General features: G+C 46.6%; 1 protein-coding gene across 1 annotated transcript in view; it reads left to right on the plus strand.

Annotated features, from left to right (window-relative positions):
• Window positions 1-321: 321 nt before the first annotated feature.
• GRIN2B (glutamate ionotropic receptor NMDA type subunit 2B) overlaps window positions 322-20839 on the plus strand; it is a 204932-nt gene continuing 184414 nt past the window's right edge. Inside the window, exon 1 of the mRNA XM_058805276.1 lies at window positions 322-515. The gene's annotated coding sequence lies outside the window, so the exon portion shown is untranslated. The remainder of the gene's footprint in view (window positions 516-20839) is intronic.

Here is a 20839-nt window from a genome sequence, read left to right on the forward strand (position 1 = left end):
GTTGGGGAGCGTTTTCTATCCCCTTCAGATCCCTCTAATACAGAATTGATGCTTATTTTTCCCTTCAGGAAGGGGACGCTTTGAGGATAATCATGCTTCACAGAAGAACGGCACCGACCTCCAGTTGCATTAAACACAACCTCCTCCACTAGGGCTCCAGGAAAAAAAAAAAAAAAAAGAGAGAGAATAATTATAAGAATAATCATTAAAAAGGCAAAAGGAATGCTTACTCTGGAACCTGCATTTGATGATCCTCACCACTCGCGCTGAATATCCTCTGAAGTGATTCTCTCCAGCTTTTGAATTTGCACCGCTTCAAGACGCAAGATTGCCACAAAGAAACCTCTATTTTTTTTACAGCCAAATAGGATTGTTTTTTAACTCATTCCCCCACATTTGCCCCCGACCCTTATTCTTCTTATGTGGATATGCAAGCAAGAAGAGGAGACTGGACATTCCCAACATGCTCTCTCCCTTGATCTGTCCGTCTAGAGGTTCTGCTTCTACAAACCAAGGTAGGGAAATTCTTGTTTCTGTGGTTTTGCTTGCAGCTCATTTTGGTACGCGGGTTTGCCCAGGGATGATCACTCACGGTAGAACAAAAGGTTTAGAGATGCTGCTTTTAGAAGCAGATAGAGGGGAAAATAACCCCCAACATTCACCAGACATGTTGATTCCCTCTTGGCTCATCAAATAGGACATGAAGAGAAGGCGAAAGGGTTTGACTTAGGTACCACGTTGTGAATTGGGGGAAAGTCCCTTGTGATTTTTTTTCGGGGGGGGGGTGGGGGGTGGGCAGTGGGCAGGTGGGGTCGGGAGAGACACGGAAGGAGGAACACAGCTTTGGAAAGGGGTGAAAACGAAAATAATTTTCATCCATCCACCCGCAAATTGCCTCCTCCTTTTCACTGGTCCAGCGGCTCCTTGCCATGCTTTGATACGAAAGCAGAGCCGGTCAGCAACAACAGGACGTAGAAACCCGCTTGTTGCCGGGGAGGGCGGTGCATTACCGAAAACCCACGCCGGCTCTCGACCGTGAGCGGCCTAACGCGGGGGCCGGGGCCGGGGCCCGGGGAGTGGCCGGGGCCGCCCCTGGCACCGCGGCAGGAGCCCGCCCAGCGCCGGGGCCAGTGCGCCTGCTTGCGTGGAGGTGGAGGGCTATTTTAAGTCCAAGCACGTCAAGCGACTTAGCCTGAACCTACGAGGCGCTGTATTCAGGCAACTTCACGTGTTTTAATTTATCCCCGTACCCCTGGTGCTATCAGCGGGCATCGTGGCCCCTCTTCGCCTCGCCCCATCCTTCCCCCTCGCCTTGCAGCCCCTTCCCCAGCCCACTCGGGAGGGATGCAAAATGGCTATCGTGCCGCTCGGCTCTAGATACGCGAGAGATACCGGTGCATCCCGACCGTAACGTGACATGTGAGTCTTTCCGTAAGATGGTGGCAAGACAAAGGGAGCCGGGGGGTGCGGGAGCGCCGGGCACAAGGTGTTGAACGTCTCGGGGTTATTTTAAGCCTCAGCCCGTGCCCGCCGCGCCGGTCACGCGTGGGTGTGCGCGCCCCCACGCCGGGAGCGGCGGGGGCAGGGGGAGCTGCTGCACGGCCCCCCCGGGGCGGACCCCCGGCACCCTCACCCGCACCGCCGGCCCCTGCCAGGCACCCTCACCCGCATGGCCAGCCCCTGCCAGGCACCCTCACCCGCATGGCCAGCCCCTGCCAGGCACCCTCACCCGCATGGCCAGGCCCCCGCCCAGGCTGCCCCAGCCGCCTCTCCCTCCCAGACCGCAAGGCTGGCACTGGGTGGGGGACGGCAAGGGGAACGGGAGGCGCACCCCACGGCAGAGGGAGGAAGAGGGGGGTCATCCTCCAGCCCCGCTGCGGGGTGGGGCAAGCCTCGAGGCACTCGGAGCCCTTGGTGCATCCCGAGCATGCCGAGGCGGGGGCGCGCCTTTCCTACCACCTCCTTTGCCTGCATCCTTCCAGCAGCTCCTTGCTACATTTCTGCGGGATTTTGTCGGCCTATTGTTAAAAACCAAGAGCGGTTCCGCGTGAAGGGGTTGAGAGCCACCTTTCCTGACATATTCTGGCTGTGCTTCTATAAATATCTAAGGCTTCCCAGGGTATCCGCGCCTGGATCCTCCCTGCCTGAGCTCTCCCTGCCTCGCCGCAAGTGGGAGTAGAAAGTTTACCTGTGCGGAGAGGAGGGCGTGTGGGAGCCTTTCCCCCGTTTCCCGAAGGAATTTCTCAGGCCTCGCAGTTCCTGGATTTTCCCATGACCCCAGCACCGGACTGGTGGGGGATTGTAGCCCCCTTCATCGGCCATCGGTTACCCCCGAGAGCCCCTAGGAGCACAAACCCAGGGGGATGCACGGAAAGGGGAGGGTGGGCTCAGTCCCTGCCCCTCTGCCCCCTACTCTGGGTTTTGCAGGCACATCGGATTTCTCGGGTGCCAGGAGAGGGTGACAGCCGTCGGCAGCGGGGCCAGGCTGCCTGCTCCCCTCGGAGCGGTGCCCAGCTCTCTGCCCGCCGGGCACCCGGCCCGAGCGGGGCCGCAGCCGCGACCAGGGCCAGGCTGTGCACAGCTGGGACTTGGGGAGGGGTCTTACACCTTTGGTGCTCAGCCGTGGGAGCCAGGAGCACCGGCCCACATCCTCACTCTTTACTGCCTTTTGCCCAATCTCTCTGGCTGCTGCCTTTACCTGTGACTTTTCCTCATCTTCTCTGCAAGCTCCAGTATGGGCAAAAGGAGATGTCCGCTACCATTGCTTTCCCCACCATCAAGCACAGCTACCTCGGGCTTTGCAAGCAGTGCATGGAGGCAGCTGATCCCTCCTGAGCTGCCCCTTGGGCAGGCAGGAAGGGCCGGGTGTGCAGCGCTCCCAGCTCATGGGGCGCTAGTGCTGTCCCACACCCCAGGGCCGTGGGGAGCAGAGCAGGGACACCGTACCCTGCCATGACCTGGTGTGCCCCAGCTGCAGCTCTGCAGAGCAGCAGTTTGTTCGTGGGTGCAGGGTGCTCTGCAGGAGGGGAGCTGTGGGTGTGGGCAATTTTCAGCTGCACACCCACGCCGCCCCAAAGCAACAGCTCTTGTCGCCTCCGTTTATCTTGCTGTTCTTTGGTCCCTCACCACACCAGCTTGTCTCCCAGTCCTGGGTGGAGGTCTCAGAGGGTTGGGACACAACGGAACAGGTTGAGGGCAGAGTCGGGAAGCAGCCCAGGGATGGTGAGATTAGCTTCAAATTCCTCTTGGCTCAGTCATTGTTACACAGGTAACAATGCAGATCTCAGCAGAGAAAAGGAAGGAAGCATGGTGAAAGCCACAGCTCCTCTTCCCAGGGACCCTGGGCTCTGATCTGTCGGCACACCTGCTGCAGCAGCCAGTTCAGCCTGTGTCAGTGCTGGTGCCTGTTGTGATCCCTGTGTCAGTGAGACCATTGCTGAGCAGAGGAAGGTGTCAGCAGCGGCACCCAGCCGTCCTGTTCTGGGCAAGGGTCTCAGGACACCAAGATTGTTGGCCGAGTTCTACGTTGCATCTGTACATGCCAGAACATCATGCAAGAGATCACAGAGAGGTGGAAAATACAGAACAGGGGCAAAAATTCCAAGCTGCTATACCCATCTAATAACTGACACTCTGACTTTTATTATCCTCATTTTGGATTTTCCAACTGTCCCTGTATAAAAAGTCTATCAACCTATGAACAAGCACCTGATCCCCAAACCCTAACCCAGAGGGGGAAAAGGTGATAGAATTAATTTATATTTCATATTGCTGGGGCTATTTCTAGTGCTTGGTTTGGAAGAGGGCAGGTGCTTCTGGCACTGCTCGCTTCCAGTGCCAGAGCTGTGGAGCTGTGCTTGGATTCCCACACTGGACTCACATTGCCTGGGTTGGCACCAGGAATCTGTCTCTCTGCAGCACCATGTGGGAGGTCTGGATTTGATTCCTGGTGCTGTTTTTCATTCCCCCAAGCTGGCAGAGGGTGGGAGCACTGTACAGATAGCACTGCTTGTATCTGCAATGGGCTCCATTCCACATTCCCATCCTTAGGACGCACAAAAGCTGCCTATGAGATAGTCCAGACTGAGGTCTGGTCCCCTTCTTGGCCTTTAGGGAGGCCACAACTCTTCCCTGCCTGTTCTGTACTTAGCAGTGTGGTTTGGTGGGCAGTGGCGAGACAGCTACCTTGCAACTGGAGAACGCGCAGAGGGTTTTTTGAATTTTTACAGTTTTGTTTTTGTAAGCTGCAATTAATCACAAAAAGAAAGGATTAGTTAATAGGAAAGATGGACTAGATGATCTTTCTGAGCAAAATGGCTCAGGGTATTGTGATTGCCTAATCCACCATGGAATGCTCGTAGTATGCACTCTGCCTGACATCAGGCCTGCCTGACTCTTCTGCAGTTCTGTGATTAGCTCTCTTTGATATTTATTTATACTTGAGAGAAAAGCACAAAGTGGTTGGGAGAAGCAGGGCTGATCAGTTGTCTATTACCCTGATCTGTCCTCTGTCCACCCATCCACAAGAACTCTTTACACCAAAGTGAGTCAACTTATTAATTGTCACTTTGTTGCAGTCAGACAGACTCGCTGCTGCCTTGGGTACCTCCCTGCGTAAAATGAAATGGCAGTTTGAAGATCACAGCACTGAAATAAGTAGAAAGGGAATCAGAGGAAAATAAGATATTTGAAGCTAAGCATGGCCCACCTGCTACTACTGCCTTGTCCCTTCTTATGAGTTTTGTCTTTCTGCTTTTTGCTTACAAGGCAAAGCGCCTTGTAATGGGAAGTAAAAAACCCATTTCTCCAACCACAAAGGGGGCTCCACCATCCCTCTGACCTACCTTTCTTGCTTGTCTGTTTACCTAACGACAGGAAAGAGAAGATTCCTGGCAGGTATGGACTGATGCTCCCTCTGACACAATTAGTGCCTTGGTGCTAAGTGCCTGGGAACTAGGAGATTGATCTGACCAGGTTAAATGTTAAAGCTACTTTTCATTTTGGGGAAAAAAAAATCCAAGCAAACCCATTCTTTATTGTTCAGGAGCTCATTGCTTTCTTAAGCTGCAAGCCACAAGCTCCCAGCTAGAATTGTACATTGGAATGTGAACTGGTGTGTGTAAAAGTTGACCAAGTGCAGGGTGGTGATCTGTGCAAACCAAGCAGCGTATCTCCATGTGCCTGAGGTCACTGCAGAGAAGAAAATCCCCTCTCTATGCACTCAGAAACAAATGTATGGCACAAGGCAGTGTGCAAATTGTGCAAATTCAAATTCAATTCAAACCATGGCTAATTTGGACCTCTAGAGGCAAGGCTGTCTTTTATTCAGTGTTTTCTTGGAAACAGAAGAGAACACTGACTCTGGGCAGGAGAAGGGACAGACTTTTCTTTATAAATTTTTTACATATACATTGAATATGTTTCATGTGAGAAGAATAAAAAACTTCTTTTTCCATACCCAGGGTCACCAAAAAAAGTGAAGAGTGAAAGGGTATGTGTTCTGAGACTCACTGCCAGCTCATCTTCCCAATACAGCTGGTATTTTTAGACTGCAAAGTATGCTGGGTGGCTCTCTTCCCTTTCTAACACAAGCAATCAAAGACCATGTTTTATATCAATATATATAATCTATATATATCAATATAGATGAATTGATTAAATATCTCGGGGAAAAGAAATTTTGAATGAGAGAGGTTATTGGCACAAAGTGGAAGGGATACTAGCCTGATATCTCTGCACCATTCACTCCATATACCTCAAACCCCATCCACAGGGAAGGTTCAGAACTGAAAAGAGCCACAGAAAGTGGCTGAGGTAAAAGGTTAGATTGCTAGCTCTGAATACTGAAGATGTTTCTGTATTCCCAAAGCATGTGTACAGTATTACTAACATTGGTGTGCAAGGCTGTGCTGAAACATTTATAGGAAAGAAACACTCTAAAGGGAAAAATGTGAATTTGATCTTCATGTTTGGCGGATTATCTGTTCTGATTGCTCCTCCACTAAAACAGGTGCAGGGCCACCAGGTTGTGTGGCCTGAATAATCCATGGGATATTATTCTGCCACTCCTGCACGCCCCTGGCATTTTGGGGTTGTAGGAGCTCACCTCCGGTTAACCGTCCATGGGACAAACTCTTAAGTTGCCTCTCAAGGTAGCAGTCAGCCTAGTCTGCTTTGCCTGTGCATAGCTATTTAGTTATGGAACAGTTCTTGCTTACTGTGCTTCCAGTCTGGATTTTCAAACATGGATCAAGGAATTAAGCAGTGTAGCTACCACCCTCCTCCTCCAAACTCACTGTCCAGCCCATGTGTGAGCTCTGTACACAGAATACAGATTGTATACAATCCCTGTTTGTTCAAAGCAGTGAAATGATCTGTCTAGAACCTATTTACAGATGTGGTTTAGCTCTGCTTAGGTAACGATGTTCTGTTTGAGGGCAGCACTTCCAAGAGAGGGAAGGACTGGGGGGAGTGTGCAGGAGTGAACTAAGACGATGATCACAGAGCAGAGAAAACAAGACCTGTAAAGAAAGAATGAGAGAGACCTAGGGGAGCTCAGTCTGGAGAAAAGACAACTGTGGGTGGATCCTTAGCTGTCTGCAAATACATAAAAGACTGTTACAGAAAGAAGACAGGGGCCAATTATTCTCATTAGTCACAGAGGACAGATCAGGAAATAAATGACTTTAAGATGAAGCAGAGAGAATACAGATTAAACATCAAATTAAATGTTTACTGCACTAATGTTTTAGTGACAGTAGAAGAGCTGATAAATTTGGCAGATTAGCTGTGACTGACAATATTTAAAGCTAGATGTAGGTGCTGAACTATCAGGATTTTGTATCTAATAAAGTCTGTCTCCAGTGAACCTCAGATCATGATATTTGCATGCCTAACCAAACAACTTTGTAAGAAAGATAATGAGGTTGATTTGTCCTGTGTGCAGGAGGGAGAGACTGTCCCATTGGAGGAACCTGATTGGGTTTGCCTCTGTGCAACAAATCTAATATGGGACCTGTAGGAATCAAAATAATGGTGTCAACTGGTGGCACAGCTTGCATGTATCAGGAGCTCCCCAAAGATGCCTGCTTTACAAAACCTCTGGTAGGTTGTGACAGCTCATACTGTCCAGGGGACTGGCAAGAGCTGCAGTATAGAAATCGGGCAGAAGAGGCTTACAAACATGTCTTGTGTGAACGATGCTTTAGCATTTGCAAGCACAGTTCTTGAATCCTGGGATAAGTTGGGCTGTTTAGATTGAGACCATCTCTTTCATTCAGAATCCTCACCTGTTTGTAGCCACAGCTTTCAAGGCTTTGCACTATCACAGCATCTGAATAACTGCTGTGTCAAAACCTGATACTGCAGGGGGAGGGGAGGTTGACCGTCACACACTGAGAGATGTGAAAATTCACACCTTGCTATTGCATGATGTCATTCTTTTGTCTTGCAAGATGAGATAGTTTAAAAGCACCTTCTTTTTACTCCTCTTTGCTGCTTCCAGAAGGAAAAGTGGGATACAGGCAGCCATGAGCATTGTGGTTTCTGAGGATTATCGCTCCACTAGCCAGCCTTCACAGTCACATCTCTTTGTGCTCTGAGTTGGAGGAGCTTTCTGTGCCTGCTTGGCGTTTGGATGAACAGCTCTGACAGTGAAGTTCTGTGAGGGATCTTCCCACCTCGGGTCAGTAGAGCTTCCCCTGCCAGAGGCTGAGATGGCTGAAAGGGCTGTTTTGGACTTGTGAGTTTGGCCAGCATCGGGAACGTGCTGTGCGGCCTAAGGCCTGTACCAGTGTAAATCCTCCTGTGCCTCAGCAGAAATGGTGACTGTGGAGAAGCCCTGCTGGTGGATTACACTATTTTAAAATAGAGCGACAAGCATGTAATCCTGACCTCTGGTGTTTTTTTGTGGGAATCAGGAATTTCTATACAGGTGTCCCGGACACACTCTGACCCAAATAGAGGAAATGACACAATACACTCTCTTATTATACTTGGATTTCACTTTTTTGTTTAGCTTCTTCACCTAATCTCTTAGTTAAGGTTGCCACGCTCTTTTGGGATATAATGTATACAACTCTCTCACATGGATGTGGTTTCTTGCATGTATAACCTCTGAAGAATTTGGAGGAAAGGAAACAAATGTAAAACTACTAAATCCACTACTTCAAAACAGACTAGGAGGTGAGATGGCTACTTGAAGCCAGCTGAGGCAGATAAAATCTGGTGTCACCAACCTGATGATAATTTACTAGTGCAAATGCCATGTCCTACATCACAGATTTCCTAATGAACAGAAATTTGTTTTCAGGCATAAATATAGGCATAGTAGTCTCATGGATATCTTAAGATTGCAGTGGTCCCATGCTGTTACCTCTGGCTGTGGGCTGTGAGCAGGATACAGTGGGGCATGAGTAGGTCAGAGATTGAAGTCTGTCATAACAAGGGACTGTGGTTTCCCTGTGTCACATGAGACTTCTGCTACTCACAGCTGGAAACAAGGTACTGGAGATACACAGTGGCTCTTTGGAATGTGAAAGTTGAAGGTCCTAAATCAATACCATCTGGAAATGAGTTGCAGAAGAACTGCTAGGATCCTAAAGCCAAGGGCAATCCCAACTCTTCACAGCAGTGGTTTTGAAGCCTGTGCAGTGAGAAGAACGGCTCCACTGCTGCATGGAAAGGTGTCAGGGTGCTGCCACCTGCCCCAGGAGGAGGATGGAGGAGGGGTTGCTGCTGTAAATTTGCTGCTGGCTCTTTGTGCCAGATAAAACAGGATGTTGTTTAATTGTACACAGCTGGATTGCTGGGGAATTTCTGTCACAGGGCTTTGCTTAGAAATGCATTTGAAGTGCACTGTGGCAGAGGAAATGCACTAGAATGCACTAACTGGCGGCTACTTGCACGTAGGCATACGCTTGTATGGAAGGCTCATGGGAAGGATCTGCTTGTCCCTGCACCCCTCTCTCTCTCCTCCTCTATAATTCTCTATTATTGCTGGCTGCTGTAGTCAGTGGCCTAAGTATCTCAGGGGAGATTCCCTCCTGTCAGACGTGTGTTTCGGCAGAGGCAAGCTGAAACATCAGAGGCTGACAATCCCCAAGGGAGAGTCTAATGAAAGCGACAGAATGACATAATCTGTTCTCATAGTCTCTCCCTTTCAGCTCTCCACGTTTTTGGTGCAACTTGAAATTACCCTCTAATTTATTACTGAAAAGGTGACTATCATATATAATTGAAATTATATAGATAGTGTCCTGAAGTGTTGGAAGTCAAAAAAATCAGCATGGATGTGGTCTGCAGTACTGTCTTTCTGGAAGGGAGCTTTTAAGACTCAGTCTGAAAGTAACAGTGGTAAAGGCCATGAAAGTATAAATAGAATCTCAGGAAGGACATTGCAATAATTTCATTAAGTGATGGGGCACCAGTATCCTAAATAGGAGGAGACAAAAATTAGGTAGTTTAGAAAAAGAGGATAGCTGTGGGATGGCTGCCTTGAAAGATAACAGTGGCTCTTGCAGAAAGCACTTTGAATCCCTGGTTTGGAAGTTTGTGAACTTTCAAACCAGGGATTCAGAGAGAGAGCCAAGGATCACACCATTTTTAATTTGCAACATTTCTATGTAGAGTAAAGGGGCACCAAGGCTCTCTGAACTTTCGGACTCAGAGAACTTTGCAGGATCTGAATGCCTGTACCTTGGTGCTGTCTGAAGCAGCAGCTGGCTGTCACAGAGGGTATCATACATGAACACCCCTTTCTGCACAATGGCCTTTTTCTTACTGGAGGGCATAATAACTTTCAGAAACCAGGAGATGCATAGATGAGGGCTGTTTAATGACATGCCTTGCCTTGATAGTCTCCTATGTTTTTTTTTTTTTGTTAGGGAAGATTGATTCCTGATTTCAGCTTTTGATATTAGAGAAGATGATTAATGTTTTTGACAGAAGAGGTTTGGAAACGGGTTAACTGCCCAACCGACAAAAAAAAGTAATTTCAGAGGTTTTGCTAGTTGTGCACTGAGCTTAATTAGAGTGTTTGATGTGTTTTCATGAAAAAGCAGAGAAAAGAATAGCTAGTAGCCTGGTGGGCAGAAAACTAACAGGGTTTTGTGTGATGCATCCTTATTCTGCATACTTCGAAGTGGGGACTTGTCCCTGAGGTTGTCGTAACCAAGATGAGGGCTCAGACTACTGGGTCCTCTGCAGTAATGCTTTCTCAGTTGGAACTTCTCCAGTTGGAACTGTTCTACTTTATATAAATGCCTATTCATTGTGCTGGAGGGAGTGCTCTAACGACTGGGCTGTGGAGGTAGTTTGTTTCTTTGGCCCAATACAAAGTAATTACTTATAAAAAGAGAATTTATTTCAACCTGAAAGAAATAGAGGCACAGGCTCTGTAGCCCAGAGGCAGTGGAGTCCTCTGAGACATAGGAGACATGGGAGCTAATTCTTCCTCCAAATTAGTCAGTGCAGGTTTGTTCTTGTTCTGCTTTGGATGCATTTGTTTTTTCCCGGTGACATGAAAACAAAATGTTTCATTTAGCATTGAGCTCCAGTGCTGATTCCAGGTGGGGAATAAAGTGATAGGAGGAGGTAAATTCCTGGGAAACAAAGTCCTGATCCTCAGGCAAGTGCTCCTAAACTAAGGATGAGGGATGAGAATATGGACTCTGTGACAGAAAACCAGAGTTACTGCTCCAATGAAAATTTTTATCGTTTCCTGTAATGTGCAGGTAACTCTTTACAATTGTCTCCAGATCTTTAAAATCACTTGGGATTTTCATTCCTGCAGTTCATATCCCTCAGTATATCCCCTCTCATCGTTTGTTATACATTTGCTTTTATAAGCTTGGTGAGATGTTTGACTTTCATATGGAAAGGGGAGTTTTTCCAGAAGTGAACACTGCCTGTGGGAGACTTGTTTTCAGAAGAGCTCCAGGGAGTCAGTGGAGAAAAAAGCCCTTCAAAAGTGGTCTTTCTTTGAAGGGCAGTGTAGAGCAGGAAGCCCATGGATGTGCTCCAGCTTGCCCTCTGGAAAAGCTAATCCTCATTGGCTAAAGTCAAAGGTAGCCTACATAGATGAGCTTTCTGAAAGCTTTTAATTATCTCTTTTGTTCTGCATGTATGCATTTTAAGGATTTACTGGGTTAGGAGCTAGAAAAGACAAGAGGTGTATTAAATTATTACTCTTTCACCGCCTAGTTTGGAAAACAGTCACGTTCCATGAGGAATCCAAAATCTCCTAATGCCTGTTTCTCTGTCTTGTGTCTTGTCCTCTGTAAGAAGACTGTGTACTTGATAGTCCATCTCTTTTTGAACTCAGAGGCCTGGAGATTCCTTAGTCTGTGCCCAATGTAAACGGTCCTTAAACATGATTTCAATTTGCAACTAACACAAATGTCCCCTTAGGTGAGCTGAACCACAATTTATGAATCTCTCAGACCTTGCTTTCACACCAGGCAGTGGCAAGCTGGTGCATGAGGTCTGTTGACATGGCCAGGTATAGGGATGGTCTGTGGCACCCCATAGAGATCTGCTTCTCTGGGTGTTACAGGCTAAGGAGAGATGGGCCAGGGCTTGCTGCTTGTAACACCACTGTGTCCCAGGACAGAGCTAGTTTAAGAATGACATTTTATTATATGTCTTCGTACATTTTTTCCTGCATGCATTAAGAAGCATTGCCCATCTTCATCGAGGCACATCTTTCCTAAGAAAATACTGCTTGCGTGATTAAGCATAAAAATCAAAGAAAACAGAAGATTAGAGAGAAGGTTTGCCCTGACAGTCTGTGTGCTTTTAAGTGCACAGGGTAATACAGAAATCTGTGTGTTCTCTGAAGTGACAGTCTTCAGTGATAGTGTAGTTCAGCCACTGTGGCGGGACCAATTGCAATGTGTGCCTGTACAAGGGTGCAGCTGCAGCCCAGAGCCTGGCTCCACTGTCCCTTCAAAATGGGCAGTCTTGGCATTGGTTGTGGATTCAGCATCAAACTGGATTGACTTTGGATATCTGTTCTGTGGTACAAGACACAAGGGCTTCCAATATTTATTTGAATCAATTTAATTTTGATGTATTTTTGTTTATAAACTTGTTCACTTTTGTCACTGGAGGAACATCATAAAAAGCTATTTAGGTACTGTCTAGGCTGTTCTTTCAGTCCCTGCAATGAATGCTGCATTAATGCTTCATGTTAATACAAAAGGTGCTGTTTTTTGTCCTTGTGTCTGATGATTTCCTTTTTTCTCAAATGTTAAATAACATGATTTTAAGGATCCAGCATATTCTTAAACACTTCTTTTCCATGTAAGTTTTCAGGTGTTTTCTTGATCGTGTAATGTACTGCTTTTCCTGCAGTATGAAACAGGAGTGGATATAGAATCTAGCTGACATTCAGTTTTGGGATCAGATTAAGTTGTATCAGGTTTGCTCCCCCAAATCCTCATGGCTTGTGTCCGAGAGAGAAAAATCAATGCTCTCTTGCAGAACTGCTTAAAATGACTGTATTTGGCATAGTTGAAATTTCCATCTGAACAAAATTTGAGACTTTAAAGGCAAATTAATTGTGTTTTCTCATAATCGCAACTACTTTGAAAGAGTGATATAAAATGGTTTTAAAGTTGCTGGACAAAAATTGGTGGAAAAATCCTAGAACTTGATTTTACGGTCAGAGATCCAGAGGAAGAGAGAAAAAAAAACATTCAAAACTTAAATTCCCTTTAAAATTTCTGATTTCCTTAAAGGATGTCTAAATATTTAGTGGCAAAAATGTTTGGTCCAATGCTTCTCCTGCACAGGACAAACCTATGTGTGTTATTTAGTTGAAGCCTTGGGGTTTAAAGAGTTTGTATGCAAAAGACTCAGCTTGAGTCTTGGCTTTACTGAAATGCCACGTTTATTACACCAGCCAAAGAAATACAGAACTTGGATAAAATCATCTGGAGATTATATGTTGCATGGAAGATTAGAATAGTAATGTAAAGAGAAGGTAAGCTTCAGTCAGGAGGAGGATGTTAAGCTGTGCCCCTCATAACTGGCAATGAGACATGAAACATTCATGCCAGTAAACAGAAGAACATACTGGGGAACAGCTGTAGGACCTTGAGCAGAAGTTGTGGTGTGCTGAATGGATGGATGGAGCTCCTCAGTGCAAAACTGAAGGGCTTGGAGAGGGTGTAATTGGGAATCATCTTGTTGTGTGCTAGACTGGGAAGGTAAAAGCCACACTAAGCTTTCTCTTGGCCATAGCTCCCAGTTGGGTGAAGCCAAGCTGACCATCTCCATCCTGGTTGATCAGCATTTGGCAGAAAGCAGCTGTCCTTGGTCTGTGCCTGGAGATACAGTCAGGTGGTTTGGATGGGGCTCCTCTGCTTTAGATACATGCCTAGGTCTGGTCTTTCTTTTCAACTAGAAGCACACTGGTCTCCTGCAGGAGGACCCTTGGGCTTCAAGTAAGTGCAAAGTGTGGGGAAGGTGTATGTGTGCATCTATGCCATCTCATGTTTTCTGAACATACAAAGGACAGACACAGTTTGGTATTTTTTATGCAACCCACTTTGTTTTCTCTCTCTACTGAGATGGGTTCTGTTATAAAGATCTTTGTCATGGTGCTAACAACTGTCATGAATCCAGCCAATTCACACATGTTGAGGCTTTTCAAGTGACTTGAGTTGTGCTTAGCTTCCTTTGTCCCTTCTGAGTCTGGAAAGTTAATCAGAAAACCTCCTCTTGATGCTGATGAGGGGGAAGTGAGCTGACAGGGATTATGAGAACAGATTGTGGCCAGAAGACAGATTTATACACTTTGTTTGGACTTTCACTGGCTGTAAATTGCATTCTGGTCCTGCTAAAACCTGGACTGTGAAGGACTGAGACAGCTGACAGGTTTACCCACACTGGCAGTACATACTCATGGGAGAGGGTGGGAGGGAGTAGCCGTTGCTTTATTTTGGACTTCTCTTCTTTGAAGAGGGAAGCTGATGCTACAGCCCACTTGTGTGGTAGATGTACCCCCTTCATCTGGATCCCAGAGCAGAAGGGCAGCAGGCACAGTCAGAGGTATAGTGTTAAGGACACCCCCACTTCATTTAGACACTGCTGAGCCATAGCTGCCTTGTGGCTATCAGAAGCTGGGCTCAGCAGCCTCTCCTCCATGGAGCTGAGCAGCCATGGAAGCAGTGAATCTGTGCTGCCCAGGGCAGGCTCCCCATCCACCCCCACCTTTCTCTTGTTCTTCCATCTTCTTTTCTCCTCCGACAGTCTGGACAAGACCAACTGCATTTCATTCTATAAGGCACAGCTTTGGGCTGGGGCAGTCCTGCAGGTGGTCAGTGGGGCTGGGGAGGCAAAGCCAGTGTCTCAGAGCCTTTGAACTACTTTGGGAGCTGTTGGGGGCTCTGGTGTCTGGGAGCTGGAGGGGCAGGGGAAGAGTTTTGAAGGAGATTTCAGGAGGAGAAGTTTTGGAGGAGGGAAAGGCTTTTTTACCTTTTGAATCCTAAAAGATACTCTTTGCACCCAGGTCTTGCTTCTGTGACTACTTGCTGCTTGAGCAGCATCTGGTGTGCTTTGCACAGGTGTGATGTCTCACAGAAAGGCTTTGAAGTAGCCTCCCACCTCCTCCCTCTTTGGAATGAAGGAGGAGAGAAGGCTTAGGCACCACTGTTTGGAAGGTGCTGTGCCCACTTTGGGGATGTGCCCAGGGAAAGGCAGGGTACAGAAATGTACCTTGGAGTGATGCTTCAGCAGCACCTGCTCAGTGCCCCCAGTTGTTGTCACAGGGTCTGGGTCTCCAGGACCTACTGCTTTTTCTGAGAGCAGCAAGGCTGTCACTCAGCAGCCCAGCACTGGTCACCACCAAAGCAAACTGAAGCCCTTTTGGTAGTTTTTGGTGAGGGACAGATGATGGGGACATTTCTGTGAACAATCCATATTGTCTTGTGAATTTAGGGATATGTCTTGACTTTACTCTGATGACAAACCCCATGCCTTTGCTTTGTGAGAGTATTTCTACTGGAAATCAAAGAGATTTGAGATACATAGCAAGCTAAGCAGTCATACCTCAGAATAGGATTTGGGGATTAACAGAGTGGAGAGTAAATTGAATAGTAGGAGTTAAAATCAGACTGTGCTTGGAAAGAAAGCAGAGATGAGAGGTACACCCCTGGAAAGCAGTAATGCTAGAAATGACACCGGGGTTATCCTGGTTAGCAAATGAGATGTGCACTCACAGTACAATGTGGCAGCAAAGAGGCTGATGTGATTTCTGGATTGCATAAACAGAACTGTTGTGTCTTGAAGCAAAGAAATGTTTCCTGTGTGTTTCTAGTCATGCTTCCTTCAGGAGCCTCATCTGAGTGTACCTAGTCTAATTTCTGGAGAACTTTGTGCCCCAAAGATGGCAGCAAATTAGAACAAATTCAGTGGAGCAACAAAAATGATTAAGATGCTGGAGGGATTGATCTAAGAGGGAAGATTAAAGTAACTAACTACATTTAGCTTGGCCAAATGACAATTAAAAGAGAGATGTGATGACTGCCTTAAAGTGTGTGCTTAAGAATGTAAACAGAGAGGAGAGAGAACTAGAGGGAGGGATTGTTTAGTGCTGTTGGAGTGCTTGTTGGTCAGGTGCCTGCTCTGCACTGCTACCAGAGCTGTGTAGGAGCAGAACCAGAGACTGAGAAGTAGCTGTAGCCAAACAATAGCAGCAAATGAACAAAAGAAAGCGCTGAATAGACAGCACAGTTCCTGCTGTGAAATGTGGCAGAGGCTAAAGTACTGTTTCCAGGGAAGTGACTCTTGAAGCTTTGCCACAAGTAGTGTCCAGAATTCTCCTGGGGAGGAGGAAAAGGGTTTGGTGTTCCCACAGAGGTCCTCCCTCTCTGGTTTGCAGGACCCTTAGATAATTTCTCCCCTGTCCTTTTGTCTGTGAATGTGTAGTGTTGCATCCATGTCAGGGTGCAGTGTTTCCAAAAAGATAGTTTGCAGGGTGAAGTGGGAGCAAGCACAGGGATGTGGTAGATGGTACCTGTAAGAAATGCTGAGAGAGCCAAACATGTTCAGTCTAGAGGAAAGATAACTGTGGGTGGAAACCAAACAGCAATTCTGTAAAGGACTGCTATAAAGAGAGGACAGGGGCCAGTTATTCCCTTTAGTCGCTAAGGGAATAGTGAAGAAAGTGGGCCCTTGGCTGAAACTGGGAAAACCAGGACCTGTAGGAAGAAGAGGCCTGAGTGTTGGGTGACAAGGAGGCCAGGAGGGGTGAGGGAATTGTTATGAATGTAGATGGCCAGGGGTGACATGAGACACTTGCTTATCACACACCACAGGCATTGGGAAACTGATATTGATTCAGTAAATTTTCATGTGATTTTGGAGCCTCTAAAATCTTCTTGAGCTTCTGAACAAGATAGAGCTGTGGTGCCTTTTCTTGCAGGTTTTAAATTAATATTATCTCTATCAACATGTTTATTAATATCTCTGTTTATATTTTCTTTGATTATAGATCTGTTTGAATGCTGTCTTTTGCAATGGAAAGTCTGTGGAGGAAATGTACACTTCTTACAAAAAATGCAATGAGGGGTTAGTTCCAACAAAGTGTTGATTAGCTGGGTTTTTTTGCCCCTTTGGTTTGAATTTTTTTTTTTTTTTTTTTTTTTTTAGGAATAAAATAGCCTAATTAGTTTTAAAAAAGTGTGCAATTCTATATCTCCTCTTTTTGACAGGCATGGGAAAATTTGAAGCAAGAACTCCTATCACAGTGTTTCTCATCCAGTTGTGCTTAAAAAATTCTGCATGTTTTTCATATAAAGCCCATTTTCACATGCTTGGCTATTTCATACATGGATGTATTTTATACCTGGAAATGTTAATTTCCTGATCTACTTTTAAGACTGAGTGCATTTCCAAGTGAAAGGAAGAGGTGATGATAAGAAACAGAGCCATTAGCTGGTGCAGTATCTCAGCTGGTGGCTCCAGCCTCTGTTGGTGAATAGCTGTGTGATTGTGATGTGAAGAGCATCCTAAACTGTATTCTTTTGTGATATCTGTTTGCAGAGCCATTTGTAAAATAAGTGTTCCAGCATAGTTCGCTGTAGGACAGTGACTGTGTCCTGGTGTCACAACTAGTTCCTGGACAATTTTAAGAGGAATTTCAAAGAGTGACAGGAGCCCAGCATCAGAGAAATAGATTCTTGCTGCAGATTTGTAAGGGCACTTTTTAAGGCAAAGGCTGAAGCACTGTGTGCAAGTCTGGGGCTGTGCTGTCCTGGGCTACAGGGAAGACTGCATCTCAATTTGTGGTAAAGACAGGAGGCATATTCTCAGGGTCCTCCTTATCTCACTGTTCCACGAATTGGCTCTTATTTAGTTAATCAAGAGCTGTGGTCAGTAAAGTCATTTTGTTTCCTTGCCCCAGCAGTTTTTTCCTGCAGTAGTTCAGTGGTCTGGCAAGCCCACCTTCATTGGTGGTTGAAGATAGAAAGTCAGGCTGTCAGCTGGAGTGAAACATGGGCACAGGTCTCCTCCTGCCTTGCCAGCTGCCCACGGTACCTTCTCACAACCCTAGCAAGCTGGGCTTGGACAAGTCTTAAGCAGTAGCAGGATTTGTCAGAGCCCGTGAGCAAATCACTCAGCCTACTTGTGCTGCTGTGAGCTGGGATGATGAACACTGTACAGCTGTACTCAAAAGTCACACTTCCTTTTTGCTTGTGAGGTGTCACTTTTCAGCTGATGATGCCACAGAATCATACTTACTCTTTACTTGGTCTTAGCTTTCAGAGCTCTAGCCTTGGCATTCTTCAGTGATTTGGCACTTACTGAAAGCAAGCAGGCAAGCAAAAGCACCATACAGAGCAGAAAAGCACTTCACAAAGCATATTCTGATGAAGTCAGCTCCTTGAACAGCTGCAACAGGGACAGCAAAGCAGCCAGAAATACAGAAGGGGGAATATGATGGGAGATTTATGAATCTATCAGAAGATCTGCAGGATCTGTGCCTAGAGAAGATCTCAGTGCTGTCTTATCTCTGGAGCCCTCATCCCAGACTTCCAATGCTCTGCAACCAGTGTTAGATTTGCAGATGTTTTATGTGAAATGGAGTTTGGATACAGTAAAATCCCATGTCCTCTTAAACAAGTATGGAGCGTATTGGTTTTTCCCTAGATTTCTGTCACGGCTTTCCGCTTCTTATGCATTTACTTATATCTATTTATGCTTTTTTTGGAAGGTAGCTACTTGGCTCATGCAGTTTGTAAGTTGTCAGTGCCAGTCAGCACTGAGTCAACCACATGCCCTGGACCTGTAGAATTCTTAGGAAGGGCTGTACTCCTGTTGCTGGAGTATTGGATGGTGGTGAGGAACTTGGTCTGAAATTCACTATAGCAGAACAGAATATTTTTACCTTTGGTAGTTTTGGAAAATCTAAAATGTTACGTTATACCTAAATAAACAACCCTCAAAATTGCTTCATTCTGGAAATGAGTGGGTTTGAACAATACAAAATGATTGAAAAGAAAGTCTGTTTCTTTTCCCAGACTATCTCTGAGTGGCCAAGTTTGACTCTAAATCAGAACGGAGTTGTACTTTTAAACTGCAAAAGCTTTGTCTAAACACAATCCTCCTCCTTTGCAAGGCTCCAAGAAGCCACTGTTTGGGAGCACAGACCCAGCTCAGCTGCTGGCTCAGGGACACCAGAGGTGACATGGACAGCAGCGCTTCTGAAAGCTTTATGGGTAGAGTCAGCAAAGTGGGACGGTGCACTGGGTGTGCAGTGTGCAAGCCCCTGCTAGCAGGTGGCTGCCCTGTGTCCCCTCACCAGGCTGCAGCAGCAGCAGCAGCTAATCAGGTTTCCTGCCCCAAAGGGCTGTGTGCCTGCCTGCACCCCAGCTGCCCTGCTGCATCCTTGGTGCTGGCATTAGGACACACGAGTGCAGGATGTCCTGACCTGCTGCCTGCTCCACAGACGGTGGGAGCTGATTGCTGGAGGCAGCCTTTGGTCTGCCTGCAGATTGGCTTCAGGGATTACATGCAGGGAAGTGTGAGCCAGTAGACCTGCAGCATTGATGTGCCACGCTCCTGCATGACTTTCTAGTGCTTGAGGGACGTGAACTGCATTGTGTGAGATCTTCGCAGCAGCACGTGTGTTCTAATTTCTGAAGAAGACAATTGGCATATCCACCTTTCCCTTTTCTCTAGGTTGCAGTGGGAGCCAAAGTCCATAAACAGCACCTTTCCTCTAGCCTGTTTCTAATGTTGCTAATATCCATTGACAACATTTTTCTCTGCCAAGTGCTGCAGATTGGAAGGATTGGTGACACCCATGGTGAATCACTACATGTTGAAGTATTTACTTCACCTGTTGCTCTGTAGAAGCTTGAGATCCAGACTCTGAGGTTTTAACAGCTCCCTGCCAATCAGATTAAATATTTAGCAGCAATAGGTTCTGGGCATCACATTTCTGACAGTGTATTTCATGCATCATTTGCTGTAAACATTGGGAGATTTTTAGCTACCGCTTGCAAAGTAACTCCCTCTCCACTTTCTCTCCCATTATTATCTCTTCTTTTCACTGTCCCTCTCACTTCTTACTTTTCTTCTTGTCCTCCCTTTCTCTGCTCTGCTGTTCCCTTTCCCTTAGCTTTTATCCACTTTCTCTGATCACTGTTGATGTGTGTGTGGGTGTGTACATTGTGCCTGGCATGGATGTCAGCCTGTGATGGAGTGGAGGGACTGCCTGCACCTAACTGTGCATGGCCCCCTCCTTGGAAAGCGTGCATTGCTAGAGGAAGGATGCAGGCTGATGGGCTTTTTGGGGAGCACCTGAAGACAAGAAAAGGCAAAGCATCTCTGTCATCCCTCTCTCTATGATGCAGCTCTATCTGATTTACTCTTAGCACATCTGCCAGTTGCTGTGTGACTGTCACTGTGGGGCATTCCTTTTCCTTTTAGTCCCCTTCTGGCTGACACTTTTGTAGGAAAAGGGTACATGGGCTCAGTCATGCCACTGAAAGTGTGGTTACATCCATCCCCATGGGATCCCCTGGTCCCACCAGCTGTCTACTTGCAGCAGCTTCTGTTTCAGCCATGCTGATATCTGGCTGACACCCTGGTGCTGAGATGAGGCCCATCAAAACAAAAAATCCAGTAAAGGTTATAAAAAAAAAAAAAGGGGTATCTCTAGGTGAGGTTTCAGCATCAGATGATATTTTCTGTAATAGCAGAAGGTTGTCTACTGTAACACAGCAAACAGCAGGGAAAAGACAAGGACCTTCCTTTGCTTCCTTCAGGTGCTGGACAACAGGTACAGGTTTCACAAGTACAAAGATTTCACATGTACAAAGTACAGTTGTCTGGTGGTCATCTGAGTTTTCAGGCATGATGTCTAAGGACCTTTAGAGGGGCTCTGTGAAATGAGGATTGGAACTGCCACTAGTGGTTGTTCTGGGCTGTTGCTGGGTTAGGGAGGGTAAAGTCTTCTGGGCAGGTGAGCTCTGTAGGGAGGCTGGTGCCCTGCATGTTTGATGCTGCAGAACCTTCCCTAGACCTTGCCCTTCTTTCACACATTGCTTGTCTTGCTTTGATGCTGTTCACTGTAAGCTATGGTCAGATGGTTTGACTCTTCATTACCTTGCTCCCCCGACTCTTTAGTACGTGCATCTTTTCCACTGCTCTTGCTCTAAATGTGTTGTCTGCTGAACATGTCATTGCAGTCCCAGAGGGAGCCTGTGGTTTTACTGCCTCCATGTTTGCCCTGTGTGACTGCTGCTCTGCATTCCTGTCATCTCACATCTGGTATTCAGCCCCAGCAGCTCCAGCTGCCCTGCACTACCAGTTTAGGAGATGATGG

Source organism: Ammospiza caudacuta, chromosome 5 (genome assembly GCF_027887145.1).
Source record: "Ammospiza caudacuta isolate bAmmCau1 chromosome 5, bAmmCau1.pri, whole genome shotgun sequence".
NCBI classification, from domain to species: domain Eukaryota; kingdom Metazoa; phylum Chordata; class Aves; order Passeriformes; family Passerellidae; genus Ammospiza; species Ammospiza caudacuta.